Raw genomic sequence first — 18,103 nt, 5'->3', positions numbered from 1 at the left:
AGTTTTAATAGGATTAATTGTACACTCCTAAAAGTAAAGTCCACTTAACAACATGTATAATAAATACATAAATAAATATATCTTCTTTCATTATAACTTAGTGACAAATCAGTGATTAATACAGTCCGCAGCTACAAGGGTTAACATATAACCCAACAACCTCAGTTATCGAAGGAGAGTTCTAATAAATAGGTATGGAACTCACATGGCGGTATACAGTCACATTAGCAATGAAGTTTATCAATTTATTAAATCTTAAATTACAATGGATAACTTAAAAATATCATTCTAGTTTATCTTTTATAATCGCTGAAATATGCGTATAAAATTTACCAGTTTCATAGCACTTTTCCGCATATACGCAAATAATTAGCAAAAAACGCGTTCTGAGAAGAAAAATAAGAAATATTGGTTTGAAAAAAAGCTTATAAGATGTAACAGATTGTTAATTGCCGATACATTCATTATCACTAATTAAATAAATATTGTTACTGGTTTGTAGTAATTTTCAAAAAATAGATCGAATAAGTTATTACTATTCTATTGCAAAATTGAATATATACCATTACCCGTGAACAGACAAATAGAATTTTCAAGAACAAAGTTTGTAATTTACATGTAGCTGATGTTGCTTAAGATTTGAAGAAAAGGTATCAAATATATGACAACACAAAATCACGATAAAATAAAAGTAACATTACACCACCGAAACAAAGCGATTGGAAAATATAAATCGCTAAAATGTCCCTTAAATGTCCCGTCGTTACAGATTTTGCGCTTGCGTTAGACAACACTTTGATATGATTTCACTGTTTCGGAACTATTGAAGCGGAAACTAGCAGTGAAATTATATCAGAGACAAAAAAGTTTACTAAAACGAAACAATATGATACAATCGGTGTCTGTTACCACATCGACCCATTATTATAGTAAATGGAAGAATTCCGTAGTATAAATATCGACGAATTGGCAAAGGTAAATCAGTACACTGTGACTCGACAACCGAGCACTGATTGAAAAGTCACAAAGAAGTAAGTCTATATTTGTGTGCAGGAAAGAAACAGTGATCTATAATTATATTTACACTTCGAAATATTTGCTTGTGCCAAGAAATATTCTAAGTTTTGAGTGCCATGGAATACATAAATATCTTGTGATGAGACTCATCCAATAAATTAAGTAGTTTCTCAAGTGATGCCAAACTGATCACAGCTGGATTATTTATTTAATACATAAAACAATTCACATTTATGGATGTTTTAACAGTTATTGTAGCAACAAAATAACGTGTTTAATAGTTATGAGTTGTCATAGTTTTCGACATGTGATATAAATTAAAATAAAATAAAACATTGTGTCAAAATATGAAGCATACATCAAACTTACACCCCCTCCTTAATATTTAAAAATTTGATAAACCTTTGAACTTATTTTGATCTAATAAAATAATTTGAATTTGTTGATTAAAAAAAACTTAATATAGATCATCATCGAATTGTAAATCAAACTTTGGTTTCATAGTATAAGATTTATTTGAATATTAAATTTTTATTAATATTTAGATAAACTAAAATCTATTTAATAAAACAAAAAAACCCGTTATTTCCAAAACATTACAACAAAAATTTTACAACACATTTGCAACTAAAACTTATTGATTCTACCAAAATTCAATTAATATTTATTGCTTCTATAAAAATTCAATTAAAATTTATTGCTACTATCAAATTTATTTATTTTTATAATTATTATTAACTGTTTATTATTGTTCGTTGTCTCCCAGGCTTGAAAATGAGGGGCATACATATGTGGCAATTGGTGGCAGCCACATGCCTTTTGGCGGCCTGTCTGGCTTGGGAGTTTTCGCGCGAATCTGGCGATTTGGTGGTTTCCGCTTCTCATCATAAGTCTACGCCATCATGAGTCTGGTGGTGGCCATGAAGAACATGGTGATCATCACTCATCAGGTGGTGAAAGGGCGATAAGGGGTACAAGAGTGATCACCATTTTGATAAAGGTAACATTTCAGTAAGAAACATTATTGTCGGCATATAATTTTTTTATTGATTGGTAACAATATTCAGATTGCACTACCAAATTCTGTAATTTTAATAGAGTTGACATTACTGTATTGCCAAATCTTAAATGAATTAATCCAGTAAGTAATTGAAATTTTTCACTTGCATATATGTGCAGTTAAACTTATTATTTATCAGTAGGTCAAAAACAGAATTTATTGTTAATAAAATATAGGACTTCAATATGATATCGATCTACAAATATTAAATAATGTATATTATTTCAGGTGAGCATGGCAAACATGGTAAGGAGCACGACTCTGGTTACTATAGCGACCATAAAGGCCATGAACACAAACATCACGATGACGAAGATCATTACGGTGAGCATCACGAAGCCGCCAAGGGTCACAAAGGAGGTAAATTCGGTGAAAGAAAGGTCACAAAAAAGGACAGAAGACCACAGGATATCACCACAAGTCCCACAAGGATGAATATCATAAGGAACATAAATTCTACGACGATGCCCACAAAGGTGGACACCACAGCAAACACGGCGATTTCCACTCACATCACTCCAAGAAAGGTGGCGACCACAAAAAGGGTGACCATCATGAGTCCGCTTTCAAACAGGACAAACATGGAAAGAAAGGCCATCATGACAAAGGACATCACGACGAAGATCACAAAGGATACAAAGGCCAACACGGACACGAGTCCCACTATGCCCATCATGAAGACCATGGTAAAAAGGGTGGCGGCTCCGGAGGAAAGGAATACGGTTTCCATGAAGGTGGAAAGAAGCATTAGTGCACTCAATGTTCAAGTTTCGATTTGTTATTTTTTATTTTATGTTTTCGTGCTTAGGCAAATAAAACCCTGTTGAAACAATATTATGCTTTTAATTTATTCGTATGGTTATCGAACATACCAAAATTTATAAAATTAAGAACTAACTACATATTAATTAGCAGAAACGTTGTAAACATATACAATTTAATATGAGGTTACAATATGATAATATATAAAATAGTGCATTTTTATAAAAAACAAGAAGTTTTGGTAGAGCTAATGAAGTCGCCAGCTGAACACTGAATAAACTTAAAGCTTGAAGGTAAAACAAAATCAAAATAATTAAGTTAAACAAAGTAATAACACTAAAAACTCAGTTTTTTTGTAAAAATATATAGTTTAAAGAATTTTATTTAAAACAATTTTGAGTTCAGGTTAACATTACTTTGAAGAAGATTTTAAAAAATCTTCAAAGTTTACTTTTTCGGTATATTTGTTCATACTGTTAATAAAACTGAGATATTTTCTAATTTCCCACATTTCTTATCGTGAACAAAACCGTATAGAAGATAATATTGGCATTCCTCTACCCAATGCACTTACTAAATTGAATTTTAATCAACTTTCATATTTTTGCATATAGGACAAAAAATCTGTTTCATAATTGTCTTTATTAGATTATTTTTATTTATAAAATATCTTTTAGATGGTTTGAGAAAAGAATGACTACGGTTTGAAAAATCTAGAAAAATCTGTTTATAATACGAATAATGTCCGTGTTCAGCAAGGCATATTACAAGACATTCAATTAGCAAACATCTTTCCCGGTATTGTGTTTTGTGCCGAGAAACAACACCTACGCGGCAGTAAAGTCAAAAGCACAAAAACCCTCTCAAAATATCAACGAGAGGTGTAATCATCTTTCATCTGCAGACAACACTCCATCAAGTCACTTCATTAAATGTGCTTTTCTCGGGCGCCAGTGTCCCTTTATGTGCTTTCGCCTTCGCACAATGGAAATTATAATATAAATGGCTCGCTTTTGCGCTTGATACGGACCCAACGCTTGCTGCGATAAAGCCGAGATAGAAGAAATAAACTCACGATATAGAAGGCGAGGGGTGGCCACAGTGGAAATGTTTGGACGACACGTAAAAGCCAGGATTGAAAAACCAGAAGAAAATCTATTAATAATTATTTTTAAATGATTTATGTGCCGACCGATTTTGTTAAGTTAAGAAGACATAATGTAGTTGCATGGGGTTTTCTTTTTGTAAAATGTAAATTAATTAACTTCCCGTATGGCAAGTTATAGTAATCGCAAAAAAATCGAAAATGAAAATTTTTATATATCTTCACGTTTCAAAACCTTCTGAACATTTTGGCATACCTTAGAAAAAATGGATGTGTGTGTGTGTGCGGATACAAATTTTCGTCGACGATTTCGGGAAAACGGATGAAGCGATTTGAATAATTCAAAAAACATTCGATTCAAATTGATAAGGAGACGTGCTGATTAGTTTTTGACGAAGGCAGGTCTAGCCATTTCAAAGATACGGGGTAAAAAGTGCCAAAAATAGTAACTCGGTTTTTAAGAGAGCGGAGCGTCCGATTTTAATAATTCAAAAAGCATTTTACTTGTATTGACAAGATGAAGAATTGATCAAATTTTCATGAAGGCAGGTCTAGCGGTTTCGGAGATCTAGTGAAAAAAGTAAAAAAAATGTCATTTGGCGGCCAAAAATGATCATTAGACATATGCACATCAAATTATCAGATATTTTACAGAGATTTTAATAATAAGTATAAATTTTGTTTACATTCTTCTGGGTTCCGTACCAATGTTTATCCGTTAGACGGCGACGGGGCGCTTATGCGCTTTGACTTTTCGTCTCTATGCAGTTAAAGCAGTACGATTGCTTTGAAAAAAAGTTCAGAATTTCCAAAATATGTCAAAATAAAGAAAAATTTTTTTTAAAAAAAAAGTAATTTTTTGTCAAATTTATAGTTTCTCAAAAATCTAATTTGTTCGAAGTAATTTTTTTTCAACAATGTTAATCTTTTTAAAAAAATAATAATTTTTGGCACGGGAAGTTCCAGCAAATTGCCTTAAGGCACGATGTCATGCGCCCCACTAGTTAAAAATTATTTTCTTTACGATGAAGTTGGTTACATTAAATAATTAACATTTTTATCAGCTTGTCAGCTTTTTGATATAAAGGAACAACTGAACTTTTTGAGAATGTTTATTTTTGTTATTAAATTAACAGCAGTTAGAACTTAAAGTGACATATGAGCCATTGTAATGATTTCTTAATGTCGTGGCTTTATAGATGGCAACTCAACCGTTCAGCAATCCGGGTAATATGCCATTTGCTCTTGAAAATATATTGCCATCTATATTTTCAAGTAAAAAAAACAAATATCACTATTGCTCTACAGGCATTCCAAAGCAGATATCCAATCTGAAACCTTTGAATGCAAGCCCATAGCCCTAACCATTAAAACATGGCAATGCCGCTTGCAAATATGTATGAGAAATATATTCTACAGGACAAGTATAAACTTTCCATTAATGAGCATTTGAATGCAACAACAAATAGATCAAGCAGGACTAAAAGTAAAAGGGCAAAAAAGAATGCATCTTGAGCAAAATAAAAAATATAGGGAATTGAAAGTGCAGGACTCGTAAGCACACAAACAAAACTTTGGAAAGCTGACTAGGAACATATATCGTGAACAAAACTTATACTCATTGAAAATGTTTTTTTTTAACATCTCTACCATGGTATTCTATCCCTGCCTAGTTTTCTAGTGGAAGCAGAGGAAGCGCTAAAGTTGGGGTGTGTGGTGTCGATGTCAAACACTTGACTATAGATAGGAAGGCTGATATAGAAATCAATCCACTAAAGCTATTACTATGTTCCCACGAATCAGGATATAGATTCAATAAGAATTTAAATGATAAATGCTTGATTTTCCAATTAAAAAGCCCCAGTTTATATCAAATAGTATTGAATATTTCTCGCACATTATGTTGGTAAATAATATACTGAATTACATTTTTTATTGGTTTACTTCGAAGACTAGAAAGAGCAAAAATTATCTATTATAAAACTTTATAATATTATAATATTGTGATTAAATAAAATATTTTAACAATTTCTTAACTTCCCGAAGAGAAAGTTCATGTTTTCACGAACAAGTCGCCTTGTGTATTTTAAAATAAATTAAATTACGAATTAATCCATAGAATTGAATAATTTGCAATAGTTTTTTACATTTTAATGCTCTACTATACTACTATACAGTAACTGGGAATACATATAAATCGTACAATCATAATCGGTTCAGAATTTTATTTGATTTAAATGTTAATTTTAAAACTATTCAAAGTGGATGATAATCATTTTAAAGATTAATATTTTCAAATAACATGATTATATACTTAACACGAATGTATTAAAAATATTAGAATTTAAATTTTAATTACAATTATAATTTTTAACCATAAGTTGTAATTCAGTATCGAAGTATCATACCCATAGCAAATAATAACCCATAATCCTCTTAAAGGTTTAACGACTTTTTCATAATACGATTACAAATTTGAACGAGTAATGAATATCGACAAAAAAGAAACAAGTATCGGTTATAAGTGTTTCCTCAGAAATGCATTTTTTAATTGTTTAACATGATTTGAATTACTTTAAATTATTTTTTTTTGCTTTCTCTTGGCTTCTTAAATGGGATGCATTAAGATCAATAGCTAGAGGTGAATATCTGCCTAAGACTTTTGAAAACGGATTAACATAATACTTATATTAGAGTATCCTGATTAAAGCTAAGTAATAGCCAAGAAGGTAAACCTTAAGAATTTTGAAGGCATTTGAAAAAAGATTTATAATTTTTGGAGTGCGCTATTTAGTTAAATGATAAAAATGCACGATGAAGCACACGAACTATTTAAAAAGAAGTAGTGCCGGTCATTAGAAAATTCATGTAACGAATGCAGAGGATATCTAGCCTGTAAAACGCTTCATATATATTAGCAGTAGCCATAGACGTACCACAAAACAGAGATATTTCTGATAGAATTAAAAGAAAGCTGAAAGAAAAAGCTGAATATACACCACCATCAATACTTAAAGACCTAAAGCCTCTCGTAGTGATATATACTTTTTTAATAAGACAATAGGGTAGAGCGGAGCTTAAAGATCATATTTGTTTGTTCCATATTGTTACTTTTACTTGTTTTGATGCAGTTGGTTTGGTCTTCACAATAAAATTACCCCCGTCCTACCCTTCTATGGTCTAAAAGTAGAATGGAACTAGCTGTAAGTGGAATTCTGTCTTAAGGCAATTAAAGCATCGTGCCTTAAGGCAAATTGCTGCAACTTACCGTACCAAAAATTATTATTTTTTTAAAAATGATTGACATTTTTTAAAAAATTTTACTTCATAAAAATAAGATTTTTGAGAAACTATAAATTTGACAAAAAATTACTTTTTTTTTGAAACAAAAAATGTTTTCTTTGTTTTGACATATTTTGGAAGATCTGATTTTTTTTTTCAAAGCAATCGTAATGCTTTAACTGCATACGGACAAAATATAAAGCGCGTAAGCGCCGCGTCGCTGTCTAACGCATAAGCATTGGTACGGAACCCATAGGAATGTTAACAAAATGTATACTTATTGTTAAAATCTCTATAAAATATCTGATAATTTGATGTGCATATGTCTAATGATCATTTTTGACCGCCAAATGGCTCATTTTTTTTACTTTTTCCTCCATATCTCCGAAACCGCTAGACCTACTTTTATGAAAATTTTATCGATTCTTCATCTTGTCAATACAAGTGAAATGTTTTTTGAATTATTCAAATCGGATGCTCTCTAAAAACTTAGTTACCGTTTTCGGCATTTTTTGCCCCGTATCTTCGGAACGGCTAGACCTGCCATCGCCAAAAACTAATCAGCACGTCTCCTTATCAATACGAATCGAATGTTTTTTGAATTATTCAAATCGGTTGATCCGTGTTCCCGAAATCGTCGACGAAAATTTGTATCCGCCATATATACACACACATACATACATACACACACACACATACATCCATTTTTTCTAAGGTATGCCAAAATGTTCAGAAACCTCTGAAACGTAAAGATATATAAAAATTTTCATTTTTGATTTTTTTGCGATTACTATAACTTGCCCTACGGCCCCTTCTTTTTTACTGATACCGGTATGCACATGGTATGCAAAATATACATGAATACAATATCGCAGATATGCCGTACAAGGCGGGTTCGGTATCCGCGTGAGGCGAGAGAGCACGCTGCTGAATCAATATAATATGACATGATTTAAAAATGTTTGATGTATCTCTAGTTCTGTACTACTACATTCATTCTCATACATATTATATATCATACTACAAACGAAGTTTGAATTACCCGCTCGGGAGACAGGCTCCCCAGCACGCCCAGGCCGACCAATGACGGCACTCTGTCGCCCACTACCGCTTCCGGATCCGATTTGAGCGGGCGGAACTCTACCCCACCTGACGCGTAAAGGATGCGACGCGATGCGATGTACTGATATCCGTTGTCTCTTTATGATCTGTCGCAGATTTAAAGATAGATCGAGGGCAAAGGGTTGAAATCTGAACTGCAGACTGCGGATGTTCCATACTCGTAAAATGATACAATTTATGTAATAAGGTTATTAATTTAATATTATTATTTGATTTTTATCGATTATATTTTATTAAAACCATATATCACTGATGTTTTGAGATATTTATTATTTATTAATTTTAGTTTTAAAGTATGAACACATATTAATGGAATATTCAGAATTATTTAGATAATTCGATTCTACTTTTAGACCATAGAAGGGTAAGACGGGGGCAATTTTATTGTGAAGACCAAACCAACTACATCAAAACAAGTAACACATATCGAACAAACAAATATGATCTTTAAGCTCCGCTCTACCCTATTGTCTTATCAAAAAAGTATATATCACTAAGAGAGGCTTTCGGTCTTTAAGTATTGATGGTGGTGTATATTCAGCTTTTACTCTCGGCTTTCTATTAATTATTATATTGTTACTATTAATTATTATATTAATTTCATTATTATATTGTTAAGTTAATTAGAACTAGTTCTGTGCACAAGTATCAGTCAAGATACATATCTCGTACATTGATATAACAGATTCATAAATAAACATATTAATCAAAATTCTGACATTCAAATCTTAAGCTATTAGAATAAGTTTGGCTATTTGTAATAGAAAAAAGACTTCGACGGAAAAAGAATTCTATTAACAACAATCTATTAGTGCTTCATCTTGAAGAACAATCTATCTTTGAAGAAGATTCCAGTGAAATAATACGTTTAGATCATGAGACTTGAGCAAAATTGATGGCTAGTTGCCAAAGAAAAAGTGAGGAAATAAGAAATAAAAAACGGCACAAAATAATAAATAAATGAAGGAGAAAAATGCTTAGTAATGCAAGGGTTTATACAAAAACTGTGATTTTATAAAGCCCATTCTCGAATAATCATTTTTTCAAAATATCATATTTAAGACTGTTCGAATAGTTATAAAAAATCAATTTGCTCGAATAATTCGGCTAAAAAAAACTAAATATTTATTGCAATATTTTATGCAATTTAGTAGTACAAAAAAAATTGTCCGGGATTAAATAAAGTTAAAACTGTTAAAACATAAACTCTTGCTTATGCATAATTTTCACATATTAAGCTAAAGGTGGAAATATTTTTAGTGAATTAAAAAATAGCTATCGATTTGCAATAGTATTGTCATCAATCTGTTATATTTGGCTACATTTGTCATTTTCAATAGTAGATTTGCAATCAGGCGTGTCGCGGGTTTAATCCCGTAACGAACAACCCAAATATATAGATCTGAAATAGGTTTCTAAGTGAAAATATGCATTCCTGGGCATAGCTGCACCAAATTGAATAATAAGTCAGTCATATTAGATAAATTTTAATAATAGGACTAAATTCTAAATGGATCAACCGTTGGGTTACCTTCTAAAAGTACGACGTAAGGAGAAAATTCAGCCCAACAATTTGGGGACGTCCACAAACAAAATATTGACAATCATAGCAACGAACTTTGCAGCCAAATTATATGACACTAACCTTTCTTAATTCTTAATTCTGACAACTAAACTTTCGAATACAGACTGAAGAGAACAAAACTTATTCAGTTAGCACAATAAGGTTCTTAAGGTCTAGAAATAATGTAGACCTAGTTCTAGGTTTAATACTAGATAAGATTAGTAGATTATTTATGTTTAATCTAACATGTATAGTTCAATTTGATTAGTTCATAAGACTACCTGAATCAAATCTATTTTAGTTCAACAACAATAATATTAGGACAACCACTGGGTGGCCTGATATGCCCTTTCTATTTATATTAATCAAAAAAATTACTAGATGTCATATTTATAGACAGGAATGTATTATGATGATAAAACAAGATTGTTTTCCTAACAATAAATATTAATCATTTAGCTTCTTGATCTAAAACTTCTCTCACCTGAGAATACATATGTGTTTTTTAGGCAAGTTATATAAATTCAATCAAACCAGAAAACTACCTTATCAATCAATTTATATAAGTCAACTATTTTTATATAAAAACCTACTTACATGCAAATTTCGAATTATATTATATCATTAAAATATAAATAATATACGAGAAATGTGCAAACTGTCGTTACTCATCTCCAATGTGATATTTCCATTCTAATTAGCTCGTCATATTAATTAGATATAGCTAGAACATATACGTCGAGGATAACAATATCAATTGAAAATGTATTGCCGTAGTACGCGAATAATATAAGGCTTTTCGTTGAGGAAGTTCCCTGCATGTTTGAATATACTGCGAGGCTAATATTGGATAACTATCTCATTTAATTAAGGAACTTTTAGCTGATAATGTAAATGGAATATATAATATCTCGTTTCATCCATCAAAAAGATTTCTAATTTTCTTATATATATTTATATATGTGAATATGTAAGCTAATCAATAAGTTTTGCAAAGCAATTTTACACTTAATTTTTTTACTTCCATAGAAAAATAGATGAACATGATTTTCCTAAACTCATCACTATGGACTGATGTCTAAATTAGCTGAATATGAATTATACATCTACTACATAAAATAAATCAATTGATATTATATCATTATAATTTATTTGAAATAGTATGTGATTAAAACTTAATTTAACAAAAACAGATGCCGTTAAATACCTTTTCGGTAATGTCACAATTATTTTGGCGTTATGAACATTTGGGTGTAAATCAATAACAAAAGATGTCTTCATGGTTAAATTATGACAAATGTGAAAATTGCCGAAAACCTAAAAGTTTATTATGTATTTGTGCCATTAACACATTTTTTTATTTAATAAAGAATAGAGCAGAAGTATACATAATAGAATCATTTAAAAAAATACAACAAGATATAGCAAAATATTGTTTCCCCTCAGGACCACTTAGCAAAAATAAAATGTTTAGAACTATATATTTGATTAGTGCGCTAATACAAAATTTATCTGAAATGATATAAAATTAGTTATTTTCAATTTCAACCCACTCTGTAATATGTTACATATGGTTCAATTACATATAAATCGATTGGCACGTTTAATATTATAATTCTATGTATAATGTTTAATAACAAATCAGAGCATTCAATGAATAATGTATTACTAAACAAGTCATAAGCCACAATTAACTATATTATAGAATTTCCGAATTCCAATGATTCGATTAAATATGTTGACTTTGCATACATAATTTATTTGTCTGTTCACATTGTATGCATTAAAAGTTTAGTTTGGAAATTATCAACTATTATGTGTTTAGAATTTTGGTATGAATAATACATAATAGTAATATTTCTAAAAATGACTCTATAGATATTATTTCAAAGTATATATATTTTGTAGTACTGTTATGATACAATTGCTTGGAAAAAAATATTTTTGCCTATGACTACCGAATGAGCTTCAAGACAATGAATATATACCCAAGGAAGATCTAGCAATAATTATTGAACTAAATTTGTTGTATAATAAATTTATTCATATTTATAGGTTTTTGTTTGTTTCAGACTCGGCTGTAAAACAACATAGCTACATTCGCTACATTATTCTAAACAATTTATTGAATACTATTTATGGAACGAATTATATCTCTATATCCTGTAAATACAAAAACATAAAACAAATCTTTTAAGAATTTAAGAAATCAATCCAATCAAAGTTGAGTCCGCAGATTCTGTTTGTGTTTCAATCCCATTGGGAATCGCTCTTGTTCAAACATTCAGTTTCAATCCGGGAATAACTTTTCACCGCGGTTCTTTTATTGGATTAGGAAAAATTGAATTTCAAATGGTATCAAATATTTAAAAATAAAATTTTAAATGCTATATATTCAAATATTTAATTCAATTCTTAATCAAGATCTACTCAAAAATCACTAGAAGAGCAAAAATGGAGCATACCGAAGGTTTTTCTAAAAGTTATACGTCGTATTTATCAGAAATTTTATATAGACATTGCTATAGTAATTTCATTATACACAATATTATTATACTTGAAGCTTTATCGGTAAACAAATTAAAGAAAATTTGTTGCAAAGAAAATAATCAGCTTGATTGCAAGAAGTTTTCTCGATCTCATTGTCTATTACAATCACATTATGTTTAATTAAAAACATATTTTAACTCTTAATTTATAAAACATCAAAGATAATGGAAGCCATTTGCAAATCTGTGAGTTTTCAATGGTACTGGATATAAGGATATGACTGACTAATATGCACATATTGTGTATATACATTTATGAACACTTATAATAAAAATTACAATAATTTTATAGATTTTATCCATTATCCAAAGGCTGGCTATCCAAAGTTGGTATTAAACTGAAACCTTGAATTGCAAGACTAAAGCTGCAACCCTAGAGCAACGAAACAGCCTGATTGTGAGAATACTAAAGGATTAAGTGAAAGCTCGGAGCATTCTATAAACAGAACTCTGAATTGTAAACAATATAATTTAATGGTGGTAAAAGTTAACATAAGCTTCAATGAGTGATTTTTATATACTATAAGAAACAGTGATAAATTTGCATAAATAAGGAACATTTTCTTTTGGTATAATATTACGTACAAGAGAATTCTACCGAGAAGATATTTTATTGCCGTTGAACGAGTACATACTTAACATTTTTTAAAGCAATAACAATATAAAAAGAAACACATTGATACTCCAAAGTCCAGAAAGCCTTAAGGGTAGTAATTTTCAAATGAGCAGAAAATCCTCGTCGCGTTGTCGACATTACAGAAGCTGCGCAAACAGACATTAGACGACAAGGCAAACATTTTAGAAATTTTCGGGAAGTATTTAACAAAAGCAAATAGAGACGCACGATACTGGTTTACAGAACTTTGTGACATATATGGAATAAAATAGTTTGATTGAAGTTTGTATTTATTTGCCTCGAGACAAATTCAAAGATCTGCAAGTTCGCCAACTTACGCAAATAAAGATGTTGGCACACGTTTGAAACTCTTATGCAAATAGCATGATGCAACTAAAAACAATCTAAATGCACACATTTGGTACATTTTTATATTTTTGTTGATTGTCACGAATAGGGTAAATTTTTTTGGAAAAAAATACTTAAATAAATTAGAGTTGATTTAATAATTTAAAGTTGACAACCATTTCTTAAATGCTCCATAATTACTAAAAATAATTATTCTAGTATCCAAAGCACAATTTATTGTTCTTATTGTACGTTTCGCATAACAATAATTTTATGAGCAGATTCTTTAGCCATTACATGTTATAAGTACGTTTTCACTTCAAGCTAAAATATGGCGGTACACCGCAAAGGGGCAAAACCAACAAAAGAATTTATGAAATTAATATTTTTTAAAAACTATTTAAAAATTTAAACGATCCACAAAAGTCCCCGATTTTTACTATGTTTGTTTCTCTTTCAGTACAATATCTAAGTACCAGTTAAATTCTCATAGCGGCACTTTGTAAATGAGACGCTTAAGAGATAATACTAATTTTCCGGTCAAAGAGCCATCATCCGATCCTGTTAACAAAGTGTAATATTTTTTAATTCCAATTAGCATACATTTTAGTAAAACGGGTATTTGCTGTTCAGCGCAGTAACTCAGAGGACGATCGAGAACGGATAATCCACCTTGTTGGATTGCCCTGGCTTAACTCTTCTTTGCAATTGAACTGCAACCGAAAAAAACAGATTTTGTATGCATTTCAATTAGGAATTATAGCAGATTACAAGAAAATGAATTGCTCAATTAATACAATTATCAACAATATAATTCATATATATTAAACATTTTGTTATTCTGTGAAATATATTTGAAAAGGACTAATAAGACAAAGGATTCAAATTTTGGATGACTTGAGCAAAAGAAAAAAAATACCGCGAATTAGAAGCTGAAGTCACGAAAGCAGAATTTTGAGACGTAAAATTTACAAAAGTAAACTATAAACAATTTAGAAACAAAATGAGTATTTTCCACAATAAACTCATTTTTGATTTCGTGATGTATGATATTTCTTCTTATATATTAAACATTTTCTCTTACCTCCTGAGGATGAAGATACAAATTTTTGTACATTGAGAGCACTATCATACGAGTAACATATCACTTAAGTAAATTAATTGTTAAAAATGCAGAGGATACACTTCTGTAAGCAAGTGATAAGGATGCTTTCTGAAGAAAAAGTTTATATTTTCGCCGGAAAATCCGATTGTTTTATCTTTTCCGGACGTATTAAGCCATTCTTAATTATTTGATAACAATATTAGAAAAAGCATGTGAGACAGAATGTGAGTTCTTCTTCAACTTTTTTTCTGAAACAGCTGCAACCGATACCAAAATTTAAAAGCCATTTGTTGAACTATAATTATACTTGAAGAATTGGTTGAGCCATCACAGTTCACTAAAAATTTAAAGTTTTATACAATTGTTGAATGTCAATTCACCCACAATTTTCACATTTGAAATATATCACTTTTCCAGTCAATATTATTAAAGCACTATCAATATCACAAAAGTGTAAAATCATTTGTTGAAACTTAATAAAGACGATGGGCCGAGCAGTTTATTTATAATTAGCTAATAAGTGCAATTTTTTGTCCACGTTTTTGACAAAACATTTGAACCAGTTCTAGAAACTCCAAACTTTTCGAAAGATGTGGATGTTGGAAATCTTGCTGATTAATTTTTGAACTTTTTTTGAAATTGTATGGTACTCATGGTATTAACGAACATCCTGAACTATCATAAGCCTGCAAAAAGTGGTTTAATTATAAAAATTCATCAACGTTTAGAATAATAAGCTGTGTTAAAATATCAAATTTATATATTCACAATCTCAACATTGCTAAAACTCAATTCTTATTGATTAAGTCTATTATTTATACACATCGGTAATGCAGAATGCCTTAAATTAAAATGCCACTTACTCCTAGTTGCCATTGTACTAGTAGAGTTTAAGAATAGTGGTATATATGTTTCAAATATATTTCCAAACTCCAACAAAAGATATTAAATTTTAATCCATGCAAATTTTGTTGTATGCTACGTATTACTGTCATAAAAAACCTAATAAGCGAATCACAAAAATACAATCCATGCCATAAGTAACATTTAATTACATAATACTCCTATACCCATATGTATTTCATCAATACTCATACGTACGCAACAATGCACATCAAACAGGCATATCTGACATATGTACTTGGTTTGGTATGACATAGTTGTACGCGAAACATGACTATCCTCCTGTATTATTACCGTAGTAGTTTCACATTCCGTCCCTTTCCGCTTTACATCAGATCTATCTGTATCGGTGAGCTTATTTTCCGCTCCGATAAACAAATAGTGATTATATTTGAATAAACACGCTCCGCCCCGAAAGCTCTTCCATGTCGCGAGCACCCTTTGTGAACGACGGTGGAAGGGATGATGTAGGGGCGTCGCTGAGCGCGGACCGAGCTTTAAAGCACGGCGAGAAGTATACGGTTCGGAAAACGGAGTGATAGTTAACTCAAAACCACCCTTCTTAAAGCACTGGCTAACACGGAAATTCGGATAATTGCTGCTTATCTACGATTTATTGGAAAAATATAACAGACTATTTCAATTTGATTTTACACATTTGTGATATTGATAGTGCATTAATAATATTGACTGGAAAAGTGATATATTTCAAATGTGAAAATTGTGGGTGTCTTGACGTTCAGCAATTGTAAAACAAAACTTAAGATTTTCAGTGAACTGTGATGGCTCTACTAATTGTTCAAGAAATATAATTATAGTTCGAAATGTAATGTTTGAATCATAGTTGATTTAACTTCATATTCAACTTGACAAACGTTATAAATTGCATAATATTACTAATTAATAAAAATATTTTATTAGAGGACTTATAGAAAAATGACTTTATAACAAGTGTTAATTATAAATAGCATCTGTGCAACAGTGTATTTGTATATTTTCTAAATCTTTTCTATTTATATATAATAATTTTCTCGATCGTGTTCCCCAAAAAAACACTAAAATTAAATTACAATGGTAGAAACAGCACCCAATTCCTTGAACAATCGAGCAGTAGAATACCGCGGTTATCTCCACACCGCTATGCTTCTTGGAGCGGCAGCAAACCAGCGCCAACACCAAGAAGAATCCTCCACCTCCGACAAAGGACCGTCGGTTGGCGCTTCGTCAATTTTTACGATTGACAGTATATTGGCATCACCGCCTCGAGGAGACAGAAGACATATTGGCAGCAGCGATACAATTGCTGTAAGTCCAGCTTCATCACCTGGTTCAAATGCCGGAGATAGGAAAGATGGTGAACTCTTCAGAGATTTTAGATCTTCTCCCGTGTTACCTGGACATCAACACCATCATCCGGCGGCGGCTTTGCATTTAGGACACTTGGCAGCAGCAGCCGCGTCCGGTTTTGGAACTACTTCAGATTTTCTTGGTCAGTTCATTTAAAAATGGTTTATTTATATACTCTTTATTTATAATAAATATTGTATCTCACTATAGCTTATATCTTTGTAATAAATACAACTATTTTTACAAATCATTAAACAATTAGAACTAGATCGACAAACATTCACTAATTTTCGTATGTGAACATCAATTTCAATCACGGTTATATTACGTAAAATGATAAGAATCGCAATAAAGTATTATAATATAATAATAATAAATGTGCAATATAAGCAATATACCGGTAGATTAAAACAGATATTTTGTTTTCGAAAAAGCGTCAACACTTTACTAACCAATTTTTTCATAAAATCATCTGCTTTTATTTGCTTTCGCATTTTCTATAAAATTAAGACAAAAAACCATTTGTATCCTATAGGGATTATTTCCATATCATTATTACCGCGTTTTTGCATATATTAAACAATGAATTATAAATCATTTCTTATATTGAATTTTTCGGTAAAGCTTTTCCGAATATTATAAAACGCATAAATATTTCATTCAATAATATTATTATGTATCACTTATTTCGAAACATCAGATTCCATGATAATTCATTCATGTGTAATAAAGCTCTGCTTCGTAGGTAAAAATGAATCCCAATACAAAAGCTGAATTGGAATCTTCTCAGAAATCACTGAGCGCGCATGCAAATATCTAGGGTAGATTTTATTCTTAAGGTATTTCGAAAGACTCAAATATATCAATTCATAAAACGATCCACAAAAACATCCTAAGAAATATTATTGAAAATGTACTCAAAAGAAGCTAATACAAACAAATTTATCTGATGCATTATAAAACCTTTCATTACATCATTTCTATTAATTAGTAATTAAATTATATATTTATCATTTCATCTATTCCATTAGATTTTTATTTAGATTATATAATATCTATAAATCAGTTAAGAAGAAATGACCTAAAAGTATCTAAAATAAATTTGTAATTCAGAGAAAGATTAGAAAATATTTTAATAAAAAGATGCATTATTCAATATTTTTCGCGAAAATATGGCTTTCGCAACAAGCGGGTTGTTATCTCATAAAAAATAAATTATAATACCTACACTTTTACCCTGAAGCAAGTCGGCGCTGTATTTATCCCAGCTGAAGACTTGTCTTATAAATTAAGATATACGCCCAAGCAAATATCACGTGGGTG

General features: G+C 30.6%; 1 pseudogene; it reads left to right on the top strand.

Moving 5' to 3' along the window:
• The first annotated feature begins 967 nt into the window (after positions 1–967).
• Positions 968–2,828, top strand: LOC113382168 (annotated as a pseudogene).
• Positions 2,829–18,103: the final 15,275 nt, after the last annotated feature.

Source organism: Ctenocephalides felis, unplaced genomic scaffold (assembly GCF_003426905.1).
Source record: "Ctenocephalides felis isolate EL2017-DRISC unplaced genomic scaffold, ASM342690v1 CF-g0.4_SCAFFOLD_03341, whole genome shotgun sequence".
Taxonomy (NCBI): Eukaryota; Metazoa; Arthropoda; class Insecta; order Siphonaptera; family Pulicidae; genus Ctenocephalides; species Ctenocephalides felis.
Note: the sequence above shows the minus strand (reverse complement) of the source record. Positions and strands in the feature narration are given on the sequence as shown.